We start from the raw sequence: 23,362 nt of genomic DNA, 5'->3' as shown, positions 1-23,362 counted from the left end.
AAGCTGTCTAAAAAATGTTGTCATGTTTCTTAATAGCTGTTTAACAAACACTTTTAAAAAGTTTTTAAATGAGGAAAAGAGGCAATATCCCTGCTTGCTTACAATTAAATGATGACAGCTTACGAGGCATTCCTTTAAGACCTCCACTAATATCAAGGCTCAGGAACTTGGAATACCTGACTCATAGATTCTAAAACCAAGAAAGGACTGTTGCGAGCAGCTGCTCTGACCTGCTGCATAACAGGGGCCAGCAAATTTCAACGAGACATTCTTCTATCAGACTGGCAAATTCTGGTTGAGCTTTTAGCCTGGCATGCAATCTTGCTCTGAAGACTTTAAGTAACAGAGAACCCACTGCTTGTCTTGGTTGTTCCAGTGGTTATGTCCCCTCGCTGGTTTAAAAAAACGTGCACCTATTTCTACTCAGAATTCATAGAGCTTCATTTTCCAACATAGGATCTCATTATGCTTTTGTCTGCCACATTAAAGAGATCTCTACCATCAGAAATCTCCCCATAGAGACACTTAGGGCACTTAAAGACTATGATCAAACCAAGTCATAGCCTCCTCTTGGATAAATTAATAGATGGAATTTCTTTATTCTTTTGCAATATTATGTGATTCCCAGGCATTGAATTACTTTTGTAGCTCTTTTCTGATCCCATACTAATTTGCTGATGTACTTTTAACATACAGACACCACAACAGAAATGGACACAGTATTCTAGCAATGGTCTCATTGATGTCATAAACATTAATAGCATCATTAAGTTTACTTGTTTAAAACTCTATGCAGGTTACCTTTATAGATAGCCCTAGCAATACTGACTTTATTAAAATCCCATTTAAAAAGTTGCCTGTCTTCATGCAGACTAGTGTTGTTCATCAAATCCAGAACGCTGAGCGTCGCTTGACCCAACTGCAGAGCATTAGTGTTTCTAGCTACGGCTTTTCGGTGCTTCATTAGCCCTAGCCTTCGGTAGAGCTTCGTATTTTTTTCTTTTGTCTGTAAGAAGCAACTGCTACACATACTCACAATGGCACTAACCCCGGTTATCCACTAATAGGCATGGAAGTGAATGCACAGCGCTCCACTGCAGAATTCCCTCATTTCCCTCTTCCTCTGCTGAAACACCGAAGCACCAAGTGCCAGCAAGACTCAGGGAGTTCAGATTTTCAGCAGCCATAGTAGACCTTAGTTTTGGGACATTTCTCCCCAGATAGTTCACAGACAGCTTACAGTAGGGCTTCTTCAACAACAGCAGAGAGTCTGCTTTCGTAACCCACTCCACCCCTCATCTCCCTTCACATGAATGTCTACTCCAAGGGAAAGACAGTAAGCAGAGTAGAGCTGTCCCATCAGATACCAGTTGAAACATGCCCACTGGCAAAGAAACAGGAGCTGTCCTTGCTCAGCCCATCCTGATGATGCCCATCCATTTTTGTCTAACTCAGCTTCTGAGATAGCCTAACGGTGCAAAGACAGTGTGCAATGGCAAGGTCTTGGAGGGACCACAGTCCACATGTTACGGAAGTATTTGCTATGCGGCCCTGGTATTTTCCCAGCTTTCATCTGCTCCGGCTACACCAGGGGCTTTACATGAAACACTGTGTGCAAACTTCTGTGCCACCTCTCTGGCTCCCGCAAAACTTGACTCTGTTCTGTGTAAGAGGCTGCTTGAGTTCTGGGTTACAGGCCCTCTATTATTTGTGTGAGAGAAGTTCCCAGACACCTCAAAAATAACTAGGACTGCATCACATTAGGCCTGGTATAAAGAGGAAGAAACAATCTCTGCCCCAAAGATCTCTTTCATATCATGTATATCTTCAACAGTAGAAAATCGCTCAGGACAGACATGGTCTTGGAAATGACTACGCTTCAGCTTCTTATATGACCTCTGTGTCTTCTAGCTGGGCTGACACTTAAGCAACACTCATTTATTTCATTTTCTGCCACGTGAGAAGTCTCTTTTTCTGAACAGATTCCATAGGCCCTTTTGGAGATTGAAGCTGATCATGACATTGTGGTCACGCATCAGACCAGAGATGCTATTCCCACCAATAAATGTTCCTACCATCGAATGACGTCTTCTAGCTCCCTCGGTTCCCCAGGCTGTTCCCACTGACATCTCTGCCATAGCAGAGGGCATGCATGCACTGGAGCCCAGGTGAATGTTGTGGGCCTGCACCACCAGCATGCTGTTGTGGGAAAGCAGCTATGGCCTGCCTAGGCAAGATGTTTCCCCTGTAGGAGTGGTTCCCCATGCACACAAAGCTGACTGAGGGACCCTTACATCACTTATTCTGCTCCTGCCTACAGGGTCATGGCACCAATACCACGCAAAACCCACATAGCTATGCTTTCACCCTGGGATGATCTTTGAGGTTCTTCTTATGTCAGAGAACCTTGAAGATGCTACTGTAACACATGGAAAAGACCAGCTTGCATCAAGCAACACCAGGATGAGGGCAGCACAGGACTGAAGGTTAAGCTGCTTTTGTGTGCATGCCCCACTCGTGTTCTGTACTATATAGTTGTGCCACAACTCCCCTTTAAGTCTAAAGTATCCCCGGAAAATTATTTTTCCCATGACACGTGGCACAACCTTTAGGTCCTAGTAGTAGCAGCCCTCTCTTTGTTTATACTTTCCACATGCCCTTGTTTTACTATGAGTCAGACACACTTGCCCTCTCTTCCTATGACTTACACTTTCCTACCTCAGAGGACACGTATGTCAGATCATCTCTCTGATGGCCCAGTTTATGGATATCTTCTCATACAATTGGCATCAGTCCCTTCTGAAAACATTGCTAGATAGCCAATAGGTTCAAATCAAATTCTCAGTTAGCCCTGACTATAAAAAAGCGAGCACAAAAAAAGAGTCACCTTTGCTGTAACAAAGCAACCTTGAGTCATACATAGTTCTGATAGGCAGCACATTATCCTCACATAGTGTACCAAAATGCAATTTATAATTTAAAAAAGCAATATCATTCAAACCATCAGACCTGCAGCTTTGAGTCACTATGTGACACTCTATAGCATTGTTTCTATTCTTCCTATTTTGCTTGCAAGTGCATAGTCTAGCTGCTCATTACAACGTGTCCTTTCTTCCAGGCTGCTGCAGCCGACTGTGTTTGGGTCTGAGTGACTGTTTGGGGGTCTGCTCTCCTCAGACTCTCAGAGGATTTTGTCATTAGTTTTCGTGGAGAGCAGAACGGGGCTGTATGTGGAAAACCAATATTGACATTTCCTTGTTTAAATATCATACATCAGAAGGGGTCACAGGAGCCAAGGCCACGAGAAAGGGTTCCCCCACAAGCTATTATTTCCTTTTAAAAAGCACCAGGGACCCAGCAGTCTCAACTGGGCCTCACACCCGCACGTCTGCTCTTCTGTGCAAGCTGGCTGGCTGATGCCAGTGCCACTTAGCAAATACAGATGTTCAGGCCTTTTTCTTTTACCACGGGTCTCACTCATTGCTGTGTGGAAGCCTGGTACTAAACGAGTGCCTCGTTTCAGTCCTATTTTCAAGGCTATGTAAAATACACACCCCTGCACTCACCTTAGTCTTACAAAAAATACAGCACTTCCCCATCAAATTTGGAATAAACAAAGAGCATCCTAACTTATTTTAGAAATTAATTGAACCAATACATTAACAACATTCATATTTCCAAAGCCTGCATGGCTCTTGCCTGAGAAACTAGAACCAGAGGAGACTAATTCTGCATTTAAATCAGCAAAGATCTCTTTTTGTGTGAGGCTGCCTTTGGTCCCTTTGCAAGCCAAGCAGTCTGACTGGAGTTCAGAAAAAGAAGAACCCATTTGGTGTCCTGCACCTACTGCACACCCAATCTCCGTGCCAGGGATGGTTTCACAGGGGACACTGAGGGTGTCGCCGCCCCACTAGCACCACGGAGCATGATTGGCTCCAGCTGTGCCGTAGATGGGTACTTCTACTCCCATAGGCTCCATCTCCCTTGGTCTCCCAGGCACCCGAGCTACCCCTGGCCCTCTCTGCCTTCCTTCCTCCTTATGTTTTCCCTCTCATCCCGGTGTAAGACTGCTTCATTCGGAGAGTGGGTAGGCTCCCAAGGTGAGATCAGATGCTGAGCTAGAAAAAAAGTGTTTCAGGACTGCTCAGGGAAGGAATCAGAGAAAGCAATAGAAGACATGCCCTTTCCCAGTGATGGAATGGCTGCAGGATTTCTCTTTTTATCTAAACCCCTGAACGGATTTGCCACTAAAGGAAAGATAATCCACATTATGTAGAAACAAAATTACATTCACATGAACACACGCATACAGACACGCACTGTTCTGCTCCAACTGCAGGATGTGGGCTCTGGGCGCAGTGGCCTCCAAGACCCACAGCAAGCAAGCCCACAGACAAAGCTAGGACCATGCCTGCCTCCACGTACCTCTGGAATGGCTCTTCCTGTCATTTGTGGTGGTAGTTTTTACAGTTTTACTTCTCTTATTTGGGCAAGCAGGAACAATCTGCCTTCTGCGCATACATAGTTCCCAGCAAAGTAAAACTGCTGTCAGGTAGCACGATACTTGTGAACATGGTAAGACAAAATACCAGAAATTTACGTGATGCCTCCAAGGTAGCATACATCGATCCCCCCCTTTATCTCTATGCATCCTAAGCTTCTCCTTGCCCTAGTACAGAATTTCACTCCACCATTATCTGTTTATCCACAGTACATTAGAAAACACGAGGAAGAGTCATGCCCCAAAGAGCTTACAAGTCTAAACAGACCCAGACAGCCACCGTAAACAGAGGCTCTAAGAGTATCAAGCCATTGTTTAGGTGGTCCTGTAGAGGTCCTCAAGAGTTCTTGGTGACAGGATTTTTTTTAATCATTTCCCTCCTTCCCAGGAGCATTCTGAAGACAGTGAGACGTTAGCAATCAGAGAAAGAGAGAGACAGTGCAACGTGACAAACTGTTACTGGGATCGTCAAATGTGTAAGTCTAGCTTCAAGAAGGCTGCAGGCTGCTGAGGATGGGACGCGTGCAGCCTGCTATTGCTGGCAGAAAAGGGCCATGGTTACGAAGAGAGGCTGAGCTGTGCTTTTGCTACAGCACCGAGCTGCTCCAAGCTGAAGCAGCCTTCCTACCTTTCAGTGTGCCTGCTGGCTGCTCTGAACTATCAGGGTTGGCCCCTTCTGCTTCAGTAGTGTTCTTGACTGTTTTGTTTCCAAGGCTTAGCAATCGCCACAGAAGAGCACTTCTAAGAAGGTTTTAAAATGCCTTCAGTGCATCAAGGGACAGCAGCAGGAGGACGATCTGAACCATTTTGGTCAGAGACATTTGGACTTAGATGCATCCAGGCATTAAGTCAGTGAAAGCCGGGCAGGATCAGGCTGAAACTGGCATTATGCGCTGTTGGAAGCAAATCCAGTTCACATAGTTTTAAGCACATGCAAACTGTTTTCTATGGGGATGTGGAGTGCTTTACGAGAGCGCTCAAGGGACCAGGTGACTTTTAGCGTGGTGAATTTCTGTAGTGTAACCAAGGCTTAATGCTGTGTCCATAGCCCTCCCTGAGCTAGAGGGAACTGCAAAGGCCAAGCCAAGAAGTTTGAATTTTTTCTTCCTTTTCAATTACCACTGTCTTATTTTCTGCTTCTTGTTATGTATAGTGCTTCAAGAGAAAAGCACTATACCTTATCATCATGACGCAAGCCTCTGTTTTTGCATCTCTGTTAAGATGTTGCAGGTTCACAGCGAGAGAACAGCTCTGTGCATAATATCGATGGAGATGCAGAGACCCTGGGGCCACCTTTGCCTACAGCTCTTCAGATTGCTCAAAAGTTGTGGTCCTACCTTCTCTTGGTGAACAACAAGGCCCAGGCAGTATATAACACCTATGTGATATTTCTCATGTGACAAGGCAGGGCACATAGAAAGCGTGGGATGGTGCAGCTAGATACAAACCTCATCAAGACCCTGACAAATCTGTTCCAGTATTGGCCTGCCACAAACGTTGCCCCAAAAAAGGGAAGAAGGACCTCGTCTCAAGCCAACCTGAAACAGCTGCATAGACACACACATATCCGCTGTTGTCTCATTCTTTTACGCTTCCTTCAGGTGCTGCCTTGCTGTGGGAGGGGGTGTCCCCAATCCCTCACTTGTGTATACTCACAGGACTGCTTCCAAGCTGCAGCTTTCCCCAGATAAAAGTTACTCTGACATCTTCATGCACACGCACACATAGGGGTCTTTCTGAATGCTGTGGGCATGCCCCTTTGCTCTCCTGCTTCCCAGCAGACTTCTGCTCAACCTGGTGAGTCATGTGCCACCACACACCTGGGCCCCACGTTGTGGCCAGGGTCTGTTCCCCTCTCCCACCACTTCCACGACTCGGGCACCAGCCACATCTGTGGCACCAGAGTAACCACGCAGGGTGCAACAAGGGCACATGAGTCATTTTTCTCTTAGCCAGCACTTGTCTGCTGTGCTCTGGTGGGAATGACAGCGCTCTTGCTCTGTCTTCTTAAGCGATGTACACAGATATGGGGCACGTTATAGATTTTTGCCTCTCTGGCTCTCTAGCTTACTAGCGGCACTTTGTACTCAGCGGGCCTTGCTGCCTGCTCGGCTGCACGGGCTTCCCACTCGCTGCACTCCCCCTGCCCTCCCCCAGCCCCCAGCGCATTAAAACCTCCTCCAGGCTACCGGGGGCTGCAGGCCAGGCCAGGCAGCCCAGGGGAACCGGGGCCGGCCCAGTAGGGTGGTCCCCAGGCCAGGAACTGCCCTGGAGGGCTGGTAACCACTGTGAAAGTCGCCCGCCGGCTCTGCAAATGCAGGGGGTCGCGGGGTGAGACGGTGTCACTAGCACCGCCCGGGGCCGGGGACTGCCACGGAGTCGGGGGGGGGCAAACACCCCGCTTACCTCTCGTTGGGTCCCCACAGGGCCGGACATGGATGTCGGCCCTGGATGGTGGAGCCAGATATCGGCCCCAGCCCCGCCGCTGCACTTCGCTGGTTTCACCAGGGCAGCGGCACGTCTAACCGGGACGTTTCCCGGCCCAGCAGCCCTGCCGGCGGGCTGGCGTGGTGGGGCACCCGGGGACCCCTGCCGCCGCTGCCGCCCCTGGCCCCGACACCGGCCTGACGGCGCGGCCCGGCCTGCCTCCCTGCAGCGCTGCGCCCCGCGGCTGAAATCGGCCCCGGCCCCGGCCCCGGCTGTGCACGGCGCCCTGTGGCGGGGGGGGGCGGGCACGACCCGCCCGGCCGAGGGTAGGGGCACTACGGAAAAACGCGAGTGCGTGCTTGGACTGCATCAAAGGTATTTATTTCGATTGTCCCTCGGCTGTAACTTCCATCGTTCCTCTTTGTTTTATAGCTGCTCAAGTTTACTTGCAGAATTAAGACAGATTTTGGGGGGAGGGGGAGGAAAGGGGTAGGAAGCCTTTGTTCTCCGGAGTGTGCTTGTCTTACTTTTACATCATGTGGTCTGAGCACCCCCCACCCACTCCCCCGCCGCCCCGATCGTATTTACTCTATCTCGAGTGAGTCCTTTGAAGGAGAGGGCAGAGTCGTCGTTAACCCTCTGCGCGCCTGCGGGGCCCGCGGCCGGCGGAGCCTGCTTGGGTGAAAACGCAGCGGGCGCCGAGTCCCAGGGCCGCGGGTGTCGCTCTGACGGGCGGCATCACCCCCTGCTCCCGTGTGCACACACACACTCGCACACACACACATGCACAACCGGTCCTCTCCCGGGCGCGCGTCTCGGACGGAGCCGCGGAGGGGAGCGGGCAGCGGCGGTGGGCCTCTCGGAGAGAGCCCGGGGATACCCCCTTGATCACTCGCAGGCCAGGCTGCTTAACACGAGCTCGGAGATGCCTACAAACTCGAAACAGCTGCTGGGCTTTGCTTTGGCCTGCCTGCTAAAATACGCCGATCTCCTTTTAATCTGTTTCATATTCACAAATTAAGCACTTAGCCTAGGTAATAAATCATGAGGCAGTTTACGAGGCTAGCAGGAGACAAACAAGTGGAAAGGGAAAACAATCGCCTAAAAGTGCATGCAACGTGACTGCAGAGACGCGCTCGGAAAAACCCTGCCCGCGCTCCCCAGGGCAGCGGGGCGCGGAGCAGAGGCCGAGCCGCCCGGCGCGCCGCCGCCGGCAGCCGCGGCCCCGGCTGGAGCCAGAGCCGAGCCGAGCCGGGCTGCGGGGCTCCGGACCCAGCCGGGGCTCCCGCCTCTGTCTCCCCACGGTACCGGCCGCCCGCACCGGCTCCACCTGGAAGAGACTCTCCCGGCAGCCGGCTTGGAAATAATGACTCAGGCTGGCGATAACCTTGCCTCGCACACCCACACCGGCTTGGCCTCGGCTGGGGCGGGGAGCAAGAGGGATGCTGAGGCAAATAAAGTGCGGGCTTGCCTGCCCGCCGCCGGAGCTGCTCGCAGCGCCCGCGGGGACGTGGCGCTCCCTGAGGTCCGGGGGGAAGGAGCCCGGCGCTCCGCCGTCCCAGCCCCGGGGCACACGGCTCCGGGCAGCACACGCGTGGCCGCTCCGCACCGGGGCTGCCGGGGGCGGCGAGCACCGGGAAAGCGGCGCTTTGGCCACCGGGGTCGCCCCCCCCCCCTCTCGCTACCTCCAGCGCGGCGCCCCCGGCCGCTGCGGCCCCGCGGGCAGGACGGAGCGGCGGAGCACGGGGCCAGCCCGACCCGAGGGAGCCGGCGGGGAGTCGGGAGGCGGGCGAGCCGGCCGAAGTGCGGCCGGGCGCCGCTCGAGGGGGCCGGCGCGACGCGACCCCCCGGCCGCGGGACGGCCCCGGCCGCGGAGCCGGCGGCCGCCCCGGGGGCCGCACGCGGAGCCCCAGACAAAAGCCGCGGCGCGCAGAGCCCTCCCGGCGGAGGCGCAGCCTGCCCAAACTCTGTCGGCGGAGACTTTTCTCCCGCCGCGGGGCTCCGCGCCGCTGCCGAGCCAGCGGGGCCGCCCGGCGCGCCCGCACCGCACCGCGCTGCGGGCAGGGGAAGGGGAGCGGGGGGGCGCCACCAGCGCCTGGGGAGGTTGCCGGGGGGGTGGGGGAACACGGGACGGAGACGGTGATTTAAAGGGACGCCCGCGGAAGGGAGCGACACAGACCTGCGACCGTCCGCCTAGTGAAATCTGATGAGGTCTCGGTGCGAAGAGGCGCTGTCAGAGGCTATTTATCTCTCGCCAGAGCGGAGGCTCCGGTTCCCACATCGCCTGTGAGTAACAATGGCAGCGATCAGCAGCTTTTCACGCGCTTCAGTGGATGAATGGATTGCGGAAGATGCCTGCGCTCCGCTCAGATGGCTCGCTGGTGCATCCCTCTCGCCACTGCCGCTCCGCCGAGAGCGCCGGCCCGCTCGCCCGCACATCGCCGCCCGCCCTCCCCCAATTTTCCATTTTCGAGGCTTGGGAACGGAGCCAGAAATGTCAGGAGGGGATGAAACTTGACACAGAGATCTCAAACCAGAGCGATTTCCTCCCCCCCCACCTTCCTCCCCCGCCTCAGTCCCGAGCCCCTAAGTTAACTTTAAGATAGTTTGGCCATATTTCAGTTTGAGAAGAAGGGGAAATTGCAGGTCACTGGTGCATGGTCGGGCCGGGTGAGTTTTTTTAATTTAAAACGGTAGACGCCGAGGCCTGAAAAGCATCTGCAGCCCGCGCACTTTAACCGCTCTCCCCAGCCGCGGCTCGGTCAACCCGTGTGTGCCTCGGCCGCCAGCCCAGCGCCGACGGGATCCCCGTGCCGGGCTCCGCACCCCGCCGGGAGACTTGGGACCCGCCCGGGCAGCGAGCCCGCGGGTAGAGCCGCCAAGCGAGGCTGCGCTGGCGGCGCTGAGGTTTGCACCAGCCCAGCTCCTGCTGCCCTCCGCCGCCAAACTTTCGGGCTGGGTGGCAGCAGCCGGCAGGATGCGGCCCCGGGCGTGGAAGGGGGCGGCCGAGCGGCAGGCGGCCCGTTGGGGAGGGGGGTGGCACAAGCCCGCTCCTGCCCCCAGTGCTGCCCACCCCAGCGGTCTCAGCCCGGCGCCCTCGCCGCGGGGCCGCGCCGTCGGGGGCCGCGGCGGTGCCCGGCCGCGGGAGCGGTGCTCGGCTGCTGCCGCCGCCGCCGGGCCCCGTCGGCGGGCAGGGGGTGCCGGGCCAGCGCGGGCAGCTCCCCGCGGCGGCTGGCCGGGCCGATAAGGGCGGGCGGTGGGGGAAGGGGAACTGGGCCGGGCTCCGGGGGGGAGCTGCTGAAACGAGGAGCGCAGACAGCGGAGCCCGTGCTAACTCCGAGGAGGATGCCTCAGCACTTTCTCTATTATGCATTTCCAGCACAAGGAAAGCTAATTCCTCCGCTGAGGGCCTCAATCAGGCATTTATTTGACACTCGTGATGCATGAACGGCTAAACACTAGTCTAAGCGGAGGATCAGCCGCTAGTTTATAGCTCGCGAGTTTTTTGATGCAGGTGAATTATGTTGATCTCTGAATGCCTCGTTTTCCTGGGGGGAGGAGAGAGAGCGGGGGGGGGGGAGGGAGTAAAAGAAAGAGGGGAGCTGAGCTTCCTTAGGCGCTTCAGGCTTTAGGCACACCCGGGAAACTCTCCGGCTGGAAGTTTTGGCTGGCACCGCTGCCCGCCCCCTTCGGCCCTCTCCCGACCCTCGGGCCCCCCGTCCCGCCCCTGCGCGCTTTGTGCTCGCCCGGCTGAGCGCGGCGCGGAGCCCGGCCGGGCCGCGGTGCAGCTCCGCGGCGGGGAAACGCTCCCTCGGGGGCGAGAGGCTTAACATGGAGAGGGGAGAGTCACGGAGACAACATGGAGGGGGGAGAAGAGGAGGAGGAGGGGAGAAACCATATGTAGCAGGAGGGAGGGAGGCGACGCGGAGCGAGCGAGCCGGCAGAGCAAGGAAGGCGGCGGGAGCCGGGCGCCCGGCGCGGCCCGGGACGCGGCGCTGTGCGGGGCGGGGGCGGGGGACAGCGGGCAGCGGCCCCCCAGCTCCGGGCCGAGGTGCGGAGCGAGGCGGGGGGGGGGTCCCCCAGGCCCGCGGCCCGCGCCCTCGGGGCGCCGTGGTTTCCCCCCGGCTCCTTCCTGAGCACGGCCCTTAATTCCCCCCATGGAGGATTTTTTTTCCCTCCTCCTGGCCCCTTTCCAACTGTTGTTCCACGACCGAAAAAAAAATAACAATTAAGTAGGAGTCATGTCTTGTGACTTGCACAATCTCGTCTAACGCCTGAGCTCAATTTTACACAACATTTAATACAAATATTAAAAATCAATATATCAAGGGGGTTGTTAATGAAATGTTACAGTGAGTGTGTGTCACCAGATAGAATTTCGGTGGGAAACGTGTCTGATTTAGCAAAGCTGAATGTGGTTGTATGCTTAATCCCCCCTGCTAAAAACAAAAGATAAAGGTGTTCATTAAATCATACCAAATCGAATTAAACTCTATTGGCGGGTCCTTCCAGCAGAACAGGAGTCTGAAAAGCAGGGAATGGAAAATGAATCTCAATGCATCTCTTGACAACGGAACAGGAATCGGAACGCATTAAAAATAAATCAGAGCGCTGCTGTAGGTCACAACACAAGGATTAGACTGTACTAGAATAATGGGACGGGAGACAGAGAGACCGAGACGACCCTGCAGGCATACCCTGCCTCTAGAAGGGGAAGCCAGGTTTTTTTAAGCAGTAGGCCACGCAATATTTCTGAGACGGACAATCTTTGCCCATCCAGGCTCTCCGCTGCTTCTCCATCGCCTCCTCCCCGGCTCCAGGACTGCAGCGTGCCCCAGCCACAGCCACTCGGCACGCTGACAGCCCAGCATTTTGCCAGCTGCTGGCTCTGCCAGTCCCTCCCCGCGCTCTTTGCACCTCTCCCTTTTCTCTGTGAGTAACGCAGGTTCATCCCGGGCCGGTCCCGGCTTCCCCCGCTACCCCGTCTGCAGCTCCCTTTCAGCCCCCTTTCCAGCCCTAGCAGGACTTCTCTGGAAACGCCCGCCGAGCGACCTGCCAAAAAAGCTGGCAGCTGCCGGAGCGGTGAGGGGGGCAGCGCCGCTGCCAGCCCCGCCGCTGCCCGCCGCTGCCGTCCCGGTCACGCCCGGCGTTGTCTCCGCGCCCAGCTGCGCGCCGTGCCCCCCGGTGCAGGGCGGCCGCGGGGACCTCTGCCGCCGTGCGAGCCGCAGATAGCTGCAAGGACAGCGAGCACGGCCTCCCCTCGGGGCAGGGCGGCCCGAGCCGGGGCCTCACTCCGTCGGCGCCGGGGAAGCCCGGAAACCTGCTCCCCCGCGCAGGGAAAGGGCTGCCAGCGCCGGGCCCGCCCGCAGCGGGGGCGGAGGTTTCCCGGCCTCTGCTCTTGCGCGCGTCCAGCTTCCCGAGCCGGCGCTTGGACTTCGCTCCCAGCTCTCCCCGCTCAGGCCCACGGAGAGCGGCTCGCTGCTCCCTGCGGGCTCGGCTGCCCTCCAGGCCCTTCGCCCCGGGGGAGGCACGGCTCCTCCAGCCCGGCACGTCGGGTCGTGTTAGACGCCCATCCCCGCCGCTCCCAGGGGCGCTCCCGGCTCCGCGGAGGCTTCGCACAGCCCCTCACCCAGCTCAGGGCCGCCTCCCCCCTGCGTGGGCCGAGGGCAAGGCGGGCGGGGGAAGGCGCTGCCGAGGTCAGGCCGCAGCCTGGGCTCGGGGCGCTGGCGAGCGAGCAGCGGGTCCCCGAGGTGCAGGCGGGGGCAGGCAGGCAGCAGCCGGGGCCGCTCGGCCCCGAAACGCGCAGCCCTCGGGAGGCCGCCGCGCCCCGCGGTGCCGCCAGCGGGGCCGGAACTGCAGCGCCGTTGCTGACCCGGCCGCGCAGACGGGGCCCCGCTGCTCCCGGCCCCAGCGGAAACCCGGCGCGGAAACCTTGAAAACGCTCCAGCAAACGCGGTCGCGGCGCTTCGCCCTCGGGCTGCTCCGCTCCCGGCTCGGCAACGCGCAGAAAACTCCCCCCCCCAATCCCCGCCTGCTGCCAGCCCGCGCCGCGACGGCCCAGAGCAGCGCGGCGAGCCGCGAGCGCGCAAGTCCCGCGCGGGGCCCCGGCCCGGCCCCGCGGCCGCGCAGCTGCCTCCGCGCCGCGGCGGGAGCGGGCCGGGGGCCGCGGCCGGGCGCCCCGCGGGGCTGCGCGGCCGCCTGCGCGCCTCGCAAGCCGCGCCGCGGGCTCGGCTTGCCGGGAGCGCAACTTCTGCTCCGATCTGAACTCGCGGCTCCTCTGTTTGTTTATGTCCCCGGCCGCGGTGGCGGGCTGCCAAGCACGCGGACCTTTCCTATTAAAAACCCATTTTTCTTGCCCTGCGCGGAGCAGCAGTTTGCTCGCTGCGCTCCGTTGTTCCTTTAAAATAAAAGGGATGCGAAAGCTGTTTACGTGCCGGGGGTGCCCGGCAGCGGTGGGGGCGGCTACTCCCAGCTCCCACGGCCCCCCCGCTGCCGCCCGCCGCGGAGCCAGCGCGGCGCGCACGGAGCGGCCCCGGCGCTGCGGCCGCCGCGGTGCCTCGGAGCGGCGGCGGGGCGGCCGCCTTCGCCCCCGCCGAGCCGCTTCCTGCCCCGCCGCGCAGCGCCGCGCCGGCAGCGCGCTGCCCTCGCCGGCGGCCAAGCGGTAGCCGGCTCTGGCTTGGGGAAGGCGGGCAGCGGGGCAGGGAGGGGAGCCGGCGGCGAGCTGGAAAAATCAACAAGCGGCCGCGGTAGCAGAGGGCAGCGGCTGATCCCATTAGCTGCGCCAAGCCGGAGCCCGGCTGAGCCGGAACAGCGGGGGCAGCGCTGCCCGCAGCACTGGCGAGGCGATGCCCCGCGGCCGGGCGGGCGGCCGCCGCCCCGGGGGCCCCTGGCCCTTATCGGCCGCCTCGGCAGCGGCCCGGGCTCCCCGGCCCTCGGGCAGGCGCGCAGGGCCGCCACGACCCGGCGCGGCTCGGCCGCCCGCCTCTGACACCCCAGGGCGGCCTACTTTCGCTCTCCCCGCTAGGAAGATCTAAAAGTCGGCCGAACCGAGCTGCTTTTAGAGCAGATACAACAATAAAGTATATTGAAATAAGTCTGCGGTTGGTGAGTTTCCAGCGATACTTAATGGCACTCACAGTAAACAGTCACTCTCTGTGCTAGCGGGGAAAATCATCCAGACACAAGCACATTCCACCCTCTTTAGGGCTCCCTGGCTGTTATTATAGTTATTGCATTACTCTGGTGTAAGCCTTTTGTAACTAAGCTTCTATAAAGCCCCGCTTACAAGCACCCTGATTAGAATTTTCCTTGCCAGTAACCAAAGGCCACCCGCTTTCCAGTGCTATACAGAGGGAGCCGTCAACAGCCACCCCTCTGAATGTGCGCTTTGTTCCTGGCAACAAGGAAACGAGTGGGCTTCTCTTCGGGAGAATGCAACCCCTCTTTTAAATATTGCACAGCAAAAGCCGATGGGGCAGCGGGCGCTGGAGGGGCCGCGGCACAGGGAGAGAGCTGCCATGGGGTCACAGGAGCACGGAGTGACCAAGCCCTAATGCTGCCCACCAAGAGCCCGGCTGCCACTCAGCCGACGGCCGAGGATCATCTGGCTGATCCCGGCTCAGCGGCGGGCGGGGACAGAGCCTCGGCCTGTCTGGGGAAGGAAAGCAGGACACAGCCGAATGGCCTTGCTGCGATGCACACAGCCCCAGCACTCAGGCGTCATCCGCATGTCCTCAAGAGACACAGGCCCAAAAGCACGGGGAGGCTTTTTGGGGCGCCCACCTGCCACAGAGGTCCACCACGCCTCGCCTTGCCTTGCCCAGGCAGCCCCCTTGCCCGGCCCAGGGCCCCTCTGAGGATGCTCGGTGCCCTGGGAAAGCAAATGGCAGGTGGGGAGAAAATTGCCATTTCTGTAAACACGACTGGGCTGCCGGGCACCCCTCGTCTCCAAGGCGGGGGGATCAGTACCCCCCACAGCCCCACCGCCCCCGGTGCAGTGCCCCAGGCTGGCCGCAGCCGCAGGCCAGAGCGAGCGGGCAGGCGGTGAGCACGCCAGCCTACCCCAGCTGGGTGCTGTGAGCGCCGCAGAGCCGTCTCGCCCGGTGCGAGTAATTACCTCTGTATGTCCAACGTGTATGTTAGTGACATTACTGGGGAGGTGAGAGCTTGGCGCTTGGAGGGCCGAAGCGCTGGGCTTTCGCTTTCATTCAGGATGTGTGTAACACAGAGTCTTTTCTCAGCTCGCCTGATTTTTAACTTCCTCTAGATCTCTTTTTTTTTCTTCACTCCGAGAGCAGCAACGAGAGACCGAGAGGAAACACGCTGCTGCTGTGCAAAATGTGGACCATGTGTGGGAACTATTTACTCATAGTGCAACTGCAGGCACCAGGCGAGGGGCTGGCAGAGCCGGGGGGCGCGGTGGAGAGAGAGGCTACATCTCTCTCGCTCGCTCTTTTTTTTGCCTTCCCTAAAGCCAAACCACGTCGCTGTGTGTGTAACGGTGCATTTTACTGACTTCTTGCTGGGCGCGTGTTGGGCTTTTTTAGTCCGAGGCTCTCGCAATCTGCTTTTGTGCTCACCCACCCCAAGTCTTTGCGGGCAAAGGGTTAAATCTTCGGAGAAGCAGCTGAGTTTCAACAAAACAGAAGAAGAAAAAATGAAAGAAAAGAAAAGAGAAAAGAAAAGAGGAGAAGAAAGGAGTGGGAGTGGGGGAGAGAGCTGCATGGTCCCCTGATTGTCCCTTTGGCTGCTGTAGAATAATAAAAATAATTAATAACAATAATAATCCTCAGCCTTTCTTTTCCGTTTGGTTGTATCAGGAAGTGCCTCTGGCCTTGAAGCTCCCTATTACCTCTCTTCCTCCCCCCCCCCCGCCTTTCCTTGGGAAGTGAGAAGAAAAAGGTCTGCAGCTGACAAATATTATCCATCCTTTTCATCGATCGGAGCATATACAGATGTGATAGCTCGATGTACACTGCAAACCGGCTGATCCATCGCTTTCTCCCTCTCTCGCTGGCTCTGGTTCGGCCCCCTCCTCCTCCCCTTTTGTTCTCCCCCCCCCCCCCCCCCCGCCTTTCCCTCTCTTTAAATAGATTTCAAGGCGCTGCCTGTTGGAGAGCAGCTCTCCAGAGAGAGCGAGCTATCGCTTCCCTGCCGATAGCCTCCCCCCTTTCTCCGGTTCCCAAACAGAACGCGATTCCCGGTCCGAGGGACCTGCGCTCGGGCTGCAGGAAGGAGTTAACGCGGCAGCGAGCCGCGGGCTGAGCAGGCAGCTCCCTGCCCGATCTCCTCCCAGCCCCGCGCAAAAAATAAAATAAAAGCAGCACATAAAGACTCCCCGCGGTGCGCAGTCCCGCCGGGAAGGAAGGGGGCAATTTCGGCTCAGCCGGCTCCCGTCCCGGGCAGGGGCTGCCCCGAGCCGCGGGCAGGAGGCGGCTGGCTGCGCGGCGCGAAAGGGTTAAGCCTCCCTCCACCGCCCTCCTCTCGCCGGAGAATAAGCGCTCGCACGAAGCGTTTCTGGGGAGGCAGGCTGCGCGCAGGCCTCTCACTACGGATCCGTGGCTACCTAGCTGTCTGTCACTTAAATTACGACCCTCCCTCGGTGCCCCGTGCGGTCAGTACAGACTGTTAACAGGCACTTGCAATCAGTTTTTCGAAAGGTTAGCCAAGGTCCCCGGCTCTTGCAGACGGGCGGCATTACGAAACCGCCTTTGTATCTGCAGGCGCTTACATAAAAAGGGAGAGCGGGCGAGCGGGAGCGGGCAGCGCTGCCGGCCGAGCAAGGAGCCGGGTCAGCGGGCTGGGGGTCTCCCCGCGCGGCGGCGGGGGCCTGCGCGGCTCCTTCCCCCGCTGAGGCCGCAGCTCGCCCCGCTCCGCGCCCGCGGAAACGCCGGGCTGGCGACCAGCCCTCGCCTCCGGCCCACCGAAGCCGTGCCCGGCGCTCTGCGTGCGCTGCGGAGAGGCAGCCGGTGGCAGGGCTGCCGAGGCGAAAATGGAGTGGGAGGAGGAAAAAGTGCTACCCAGAGAGATGTTGTGACAGATGCTAAGCTTTGCCCTACGCGTGCTGGTGAGAGAAGGAGTTAAAAGCAAGCTGCTTTTCGATCGAGCTGCTTCCCCGAGCGTCTGAAGGAGCGGCTTGCTAGAAAGCCGTCCATCAGCAACCAGTCCAACCTGCCCGTGATAATATGCGATCAACACCAAATCACCCCCGCTAGGCACGATCCATCATCGCTACGATGCAATGGGCCCTTGTATGGATGTGTCTACACGGGGGGCGGGCGGGGAGAGAAGGGGAGGGAGCGGGAACGGCAGCGTGTGTGTGTATTTGTGTGCGTGTGTGGGGGAGGCTGCATCATCCGCCGGAGCGGGGCTCTCAGCCTCCCCCGGCTCCCGGCGAGCGGAGCTGCCCGAGCCAGCGGAGCCCGAAGTTGCTTGGCCGGCGCTGAGCAGGGAGCCTGGCGCACGGCCCCGCCGCCGCCTCCGACTGACATCAGCCTCCCCTCCCCCCGCTCCTCCTGGGCAAGCTTGACTGGCGTAAAATTAATAATTAATAGGGTGAAATTGATTAAAGGGCTCGGCGCGCGATGGGGGCGCTCCGAGAGCCGTCCCCCTCCGCGGCCGCTCCGCAGCCGCGTCCCCGCCGGCGGCGGCCCGGGAGCGGGGCCGCGCCGGGGAGCTCCGGGGGCAGCCTGGCCCCGCAGGAAGGAAAAGGGCGGCGAGGACCGGGGAGGGGGAGGAAGGCGGCGGCTGCAGCAGCAAACCCCGCTGGGCAGCTGACTGCAGCCGAGATCGGCCGCGTTAGCAGCGGCGGCAGCGGCAGCAGGCGGGGGCTGGCCCCGGGGCTGGCTCGGCTCAGCGCAGCTGGGTGTGCGTGTGCGTGCGTGTGTGTGTGTGTGTGTGTATGCGTGTGTACAAAGCCGGGTCCCGGGAGCTGCCCGAGGGCGGTGCTCGGCACCGCAAGGCCGGCCCCTCTCTTCCCTCCCCCCCTCCTTTTCCCCTACCGCGATCAGTCTCTGCCACGGAGGGAGTGGGGAACCGCAGGGGACGCGGCCGGGCCAGCGCACGCCTCAGCCTCCAGCCCCGCGGAGGTGGGAAAGGGTTAAGCGTTGGAGGGGGACGGGGGGGACGGGGGATGGGGACGGGGAGCGAGCGGAGGGGAGGGGGCTGCCGAGCGCAGCGCTGAGCGCAGGGAAACCACAGCGCACCTGGGCTCGGCTCGGGAGCCGGAACGAGCCGCCGCCTCCTCCTCCTCTCACCCTCCCTCCCTCCCTGCCTGCCGCTCGGTGCCTGCCTGGCCCGTATCGCGGCTCGATCTCTGCAGCAGCGGGAGCCGAGCTCCTCCGCTCCCGTCGGCGGCTCCCTCTAACCCCGGTGACCCAGATAAGCGCGGCGCCCTCCGCCCCAGCTCGCCGGGGGCCTCGGCCCGGCTGCCCCCCCTGCGGGCTCCGGGCGCTGCCTCGCCGCGTGCGGCCGCACGGGTTCGTCCCGCCGCCCCCGCCGGCCGGGGCAGCAAACCGGGGCCGCCGCCGCGCTCGGCCCTTTTCGCCGCGGCGGGGGCGGCGCTGCCGCCCCGCCCGCGCCCCTCTCGGACGGCTCGGGGGCGCCGCGCTGAGCCCGCCCGCCGCCAAAATCATAACGAAAACCAAAACAAACACCCCGATCCGGTCTTTCCTGGACACGCGGGTCGGAGCCGCCGCAGCCGGGGTGTTGTTATTCCTGGACTGGAAATAGCCCTGGCTCCGCCCTAGACAATCGCCTGTCAGAGGCCTCTTCTCTCCCCTCCCTGGAGGACCTTCCCTGCCCTGGTTTATTTACTTTTGAAGTGTCTGGATTGATGGAGAACTGCGAACGGTACTTTCTTCCCCTCGCTCCCTCCTGCACGAGGGCTCCGGCTGATCCTGTTACTGCACCCTGCGCTCCGCGCCAGCATCGCATGACCCAAGATAACCCGGCCCCGAGGAGCGCGGCCGAGCGGGGGAGGGCGCTCAGCCCGGCCAAACGCATCGATCCCTCCCCAGCAAGGGCCGGGGGAGCCGGGGGCGGTGAGGGGGGCACCCCGCGGGCCCGCCGCCCCGGAGCGGCCCGTCCCCCCGGACATGGGGGTCGCGGCTCCGGCGGGGGTAGGCAGGCGATCGCGGTCGGGCCCGTAACGACACGAGGGATGAACACCAAAGTTATCACCAGCCGTGACCAAAATAAATGCCTGTGATAAAAAAGCCCTGACAGGATGATCCATTATGCGGGTGTCACCGCGTACAACGAGGTTCAATCAGATACGTCGGTTGCTGTGGACAACGAGGGAAGCGGCGGTACCGGGCTGCCTCCTTCCCCGCGAAGGCGGGGGGGGACGGGACGTGCCGTGCCACAATGGAGGTCAAACAATGCGCTTTGCATGAGGGTGGCCCGGCGCCCTGCCGGCCGCTTCGTCCTCGCCCCGCCGCCCCCTCCCGCGGAGCGAGGCGGGGGGCTGCGCTCCGGGGTGCGGGGGGGCACCGGGTGCCGGCCCGGGAGCGGTCCGGCCCCGCGGCACGCCTCCGGGGAGCAGCGGCCGCGGCGAGCAGACCCTGCCGTCGGCGCCGTCGCCGCGCATTTCCGCGGCTCCTCCGCGGCGGGGGCGGGCGCTGCGCCGTCTCCCCGGAGAGGCGAGGAGAGGCGCGGCGCGGTGCGGCAGCCCGTCCCCCGGCCGCCCCGTGTCCCTCTGCAGCCCGGCGGCGCGCTGCGGAAATCAATGAGCGTTTGTTCCGCGCAGCGCGGCCGCCTCTCCGAGCGGTGCCCTGTTATTAGCGGGGAAGACGGCGGGGGGGGGAGCAATGCTCCCTGCAGCTCGATGCTGCACGTCCTCGCCTCCGGCAGAGCCGTGTGCAGGTGCCGGGGCGAGGGGCCGCGGGAGTGAGGCTGGCTGGCGACGCCGCCGGCGGAGAGCCGCAGCCCGGGGCGCGGGGCTAATCACAGCGCGGGGCAGCTCGGCGGGACGCCCGGGCCCCCCGGGGACCGCGATTAACGAAGGCTGAGGGACAGCGGGGAAAGCCCGCGGAGCGCTCCCCCCGGCGCCACATGCCTCCGGGCTGCGTTCCGCCGCGCGGGGAGGCGGCGGGGGTGGCGGGGCGGGGGGGTCCCCGCAGCCTGGCGGTGCCTTTGGGCACGGCCCCGCTCCGCACGCCTCGCCCGCGGGTCTCCGCCGGCCCCGGGAGCCAGCGGCCTCGGGGAACCGCGGCGGGTCCCGGGGGGGGCACGGGGCACAAGGACGGGCCTGAGCGCGGGTGCCCCCGCGGCGCCCCGGTGCGCGACACGCGAGCCCGGGGCTCGTTTGGGGAGCGAAACTTCGCGGGTGCCAGCGGCGGGTGGCTGCGCCGCCGCAGCGCAGCCTCCGGTCCCAAGCTTTCCTCCCGAGAATAAATGTGCTTCCCCCCCCGCCGCCACCCCCTTCCCGTCACGATTTAATGCTTTTCATGTTCTTCGGCAACTGCGTTTCCGCAAAGAAACCCCGGCGCGTTCCCAGCTCCGCGGCTCAGCTGTATTGTGGCGAGCTCAGGCACAGCCGGAGTGAATCCATTACGCCTCGATCCTACAATACAGGTTTATGCGGATACCCTCTGATTTACATTTAAAACAGTGCACAGGCATTGTCTGCTAGCCTGAAAAGAAAACAGCCCCGTAACTTCAAATGACCTTCAAAGAAATGCAATTAACTGCTGTAATTATCGGTACACGCCTTTCAGAAGAAGACACAGGTGCTCGCCTCGGTGCCGTTCCACCTGGCTGAGCAGCCTCGTCCTGCCGCCGCGCAGCCCCCACCGCACCCCCTCGCCGGCCCCAAATCCGGGACTCGCTCCGATGCTGCTACATTTCGAAATCAGCCTTCATCCTCCCCTTCCCCCGCCCGCCGCCTCGGCTGAGGGACAGCTTGCTCAGCGCTGCGAGGCTTTGTCACACCGACACACACGCCGCGGCGCTGGCTGGTGCCGGAGCCGCGCGGCGCGTTGGCTCCGCGGCTCCCACAAAGCGCTGCCCCCCCCGCGGCGCCGCCGCCGCGGGCGGACCGCGGGCCGCGCACGTACGAAATTCAGGTTAATAGGATGGGCTTTGATCCGTGATCCCCTTCGCCCTCCCCTCACCCCGAACGACATCGATCTGCTACATTTACTCCGGCGTCGATCGGCCCCCAGCGCCGCCGGAGTCACGGTCTGAGCGAGCGGAGCTCATAAATATCCCCGCATAACTGAGCGGCTGGCGGCCGCCGGCCCTGCCCCTGCCCCTGCCCCGGCCCGCAGCATAGGCGGCGGGGTGCCCACAAGTGGCGGCTGCATGTGCCGTGTCGCGACGGCTCCGGCGGCCGCGGGCAGAGGCGGGCGCCCCCGGCCCGGCGGGGGCGGCCGCCCGGGGCACCGTGGGGGGCTGCCGGGCCCGGCGGGCCCGCTGCGCCCCCTCCCCTTCTCCCTTTGCGCGCGCGCACACACGCGCACACACACACGGGCGCGCACGCACACACAAAATAAATAAATAACGAGGCGGCTGGAGCCATCTGGGGTTGGATGGCTTCTCATCTCATTACAGAGCATTAGGAGAAACAGGCAAATATACAGCTATTAAAATTAATCGCCTCGCGCTGTCAGCTGAACATAATGGAAATTATTTATAGGCTGCCTACGATGCCTCGCTCGTCACGGAGGCTCGGCGCGGAGCGGCGCGCTCGCGGCTCGCGGCTCCCGGCGCGGGGAGCCGCCGGGCGCGGGGGCCGCGAAGTTTGGGAGCTCGGGCTGCCGCGGGGGGGGGGGGGAGGCAGCAGAGGCGCCGCTTTTAGCGAGTTAGTTTTTTTTTTTCAGGTGACTGGAGGGGAAAAGGCAGGGGCGCAAATAGGGCAAGGCGAGTCTCGGTGTCCCCCCGCCCCCCCGGGGCTTCTCTGGCGGAGTCTCGCCGGGGCGGTGCAAGGCAGGGTCTGGGGGAGCGGTCGGGCTCCTCCAGAAAGAAATCCCCCCTTAAAATAGCTTAAGTGCATAGTAGTGGCCCGTGTGATACGGGGAGGGGACGCCGCGGAAGGGGGGGGGCATTCACTTCCCCGACAGCGTTAGTCTCGAGCTGTCTGCAGATCTCCGCCAACAGATGAAATGTTAATTGTCAGCCCTTCCGCCTCTCCCTTCGGAGCAGCCTTTCGGAGATACGTGCTTCTGCTCCGGCAGAGGTGGGGGTCTCTTCCGCTCGGGGGAAAAAAAAAAAGCAATCGGCTTCATCAAGGCAAGCCCTACTGGCCTGTTTTTCCGAAAGGGAAAAAAAGACAGCGCGTTTCGGAAGCAGGGAAGCGCCGTCCGGGCTTTCCCCCCACCCCCGCCAGCCGAGACCGGCGCTGAGGCTGTTTTTGGAAGCGGCTCGCTCCCGGCTCGGCCGGGCTAAGCCGCCTTCCCCGCGCCGCCGCTAAGCGAGCCGCGGTGCCCCGATGACACGAGGGATGCGGGCGAGCTCCGCTGGGGTCGGGCGGCGCCGGCAGCGGCGTGCGACTGCAGGAGGCAAAGTACAGCGGGCTCGGGCGGGCAGAGCCGCAAAACCAGCCCGGATGACACAGGCTGGGATGGGGGAAGGTGCGAGAAAGCCCGAGTGAGAGGCTGGAAGCGCTGCTCCGCCAGCCTTGAGAGGTTAATAAATACACCCGTCCCCTTTCTCCAGCCCGCCTGAGGCTAAGACTCGCAGCTCAGCGGGTAATTGACAGTCTCAATCCAAAATTGAAACATGTGTTAACAACAACGCCACGCATCCTAGGAGCTACCCGGGAGATCGCCACCTCACGGTCTTTATATATTATTTGAATCCACCAGAGGAAAGTGTCACGAGGTTTTCAGAGCACGTTTCGCCCCTACCTGTAAATCAACTCTTATCGCGGCGTGCTGCTCAGACGGAGCCAGCCTCCGCTCCGCAGAGGCGGCGGGGGGCGAGCCGTGCCCCCTCGCCTCGGCCCTTTCAGCTCTGCTTGCGCTGCCTCCCCCGGGCCCCGGCTCCTTCCCGCGCACCGTGCGCGGGCTGCGGTGGAGCGGCGCCACTGCGTCCCGAGCCCGCGGGGCTGCGCGGGGCGGCCGAGACGTGGCTGCCCGGGGCCGCACCACGGCGGCTGCACCGAGCCAGCGCGGCGGCTCCCACCGGAGGAGCCCGCGCCCCCGGAGCTCGCCGCTCGCACCGGCGCAGCAGTGAACGCCCGCTGCGCCCAGCCGAGGCCCCTCTCCGCGGCGGGCTGGCACGGCCGCAGCGGGGTCGCCTGTTCACTCGGCGGCAGGGAAGCCACGGAGCCCGCTGCTGCCCCCCCCGTCGGAGCCCCTTTAAGGGCATTTGCTGCCCCGGCAGGAGCGATCGGGCCGGGGCAGGGAAAGAGCAAGCTTGTGCCGGAGCGGTCGGACGTGCAGAGGCAGGACAACACTGGCAGGGTTCCCCGGGAAGGGCAGGTCTCCAGGG

The 23,362-nt window shown here is 61.2% G+C and overlaps 1 protein-coding gene across 1 annotated transcript in view; it reads right to left on the bottom strand.

Annotated features, from left to right (window-relative positions):
* The window catches only part of BCOR (BCL6 corepressor), an 81,698-nt gene extending 72,392 nt beyond the window's left edge, over positions 1–9,306 (bottom strand). Inside the window, exon 1 of the mRNA XM_064497552.1 lies at positions 9,108–9,306. The gene's annotated coding sequence lies outside the window, so the exon portion shown is untranslated. The remainder of the gene's footprint in view (positions 1–9,107) is intronic.
* Between the last annotated feature and the right edge of the window lie 14,056 nt (positions 9,307–23,362).

The sequence above is a fragment of the Dromaius novaehollandiae genome, chromosome 1, assembly GCF_036370855.1.
Source record: "Dromaius novaehollandiae isolate bDroNov1 chromosome 1, bDroNov1.hap1, whole genome shotgun sequence".
Lineage (NCBI taxonomy): Eukaryota > Metazoa > Chordata > Aves > Casuariiformes > Dromaiidae > Dromaius > Dromaius novaehollandiae.
Note: the sequence above shows the minus strand (reverse complement) of the source record. Positions and strands in the feature narration are given on the sequence as shown.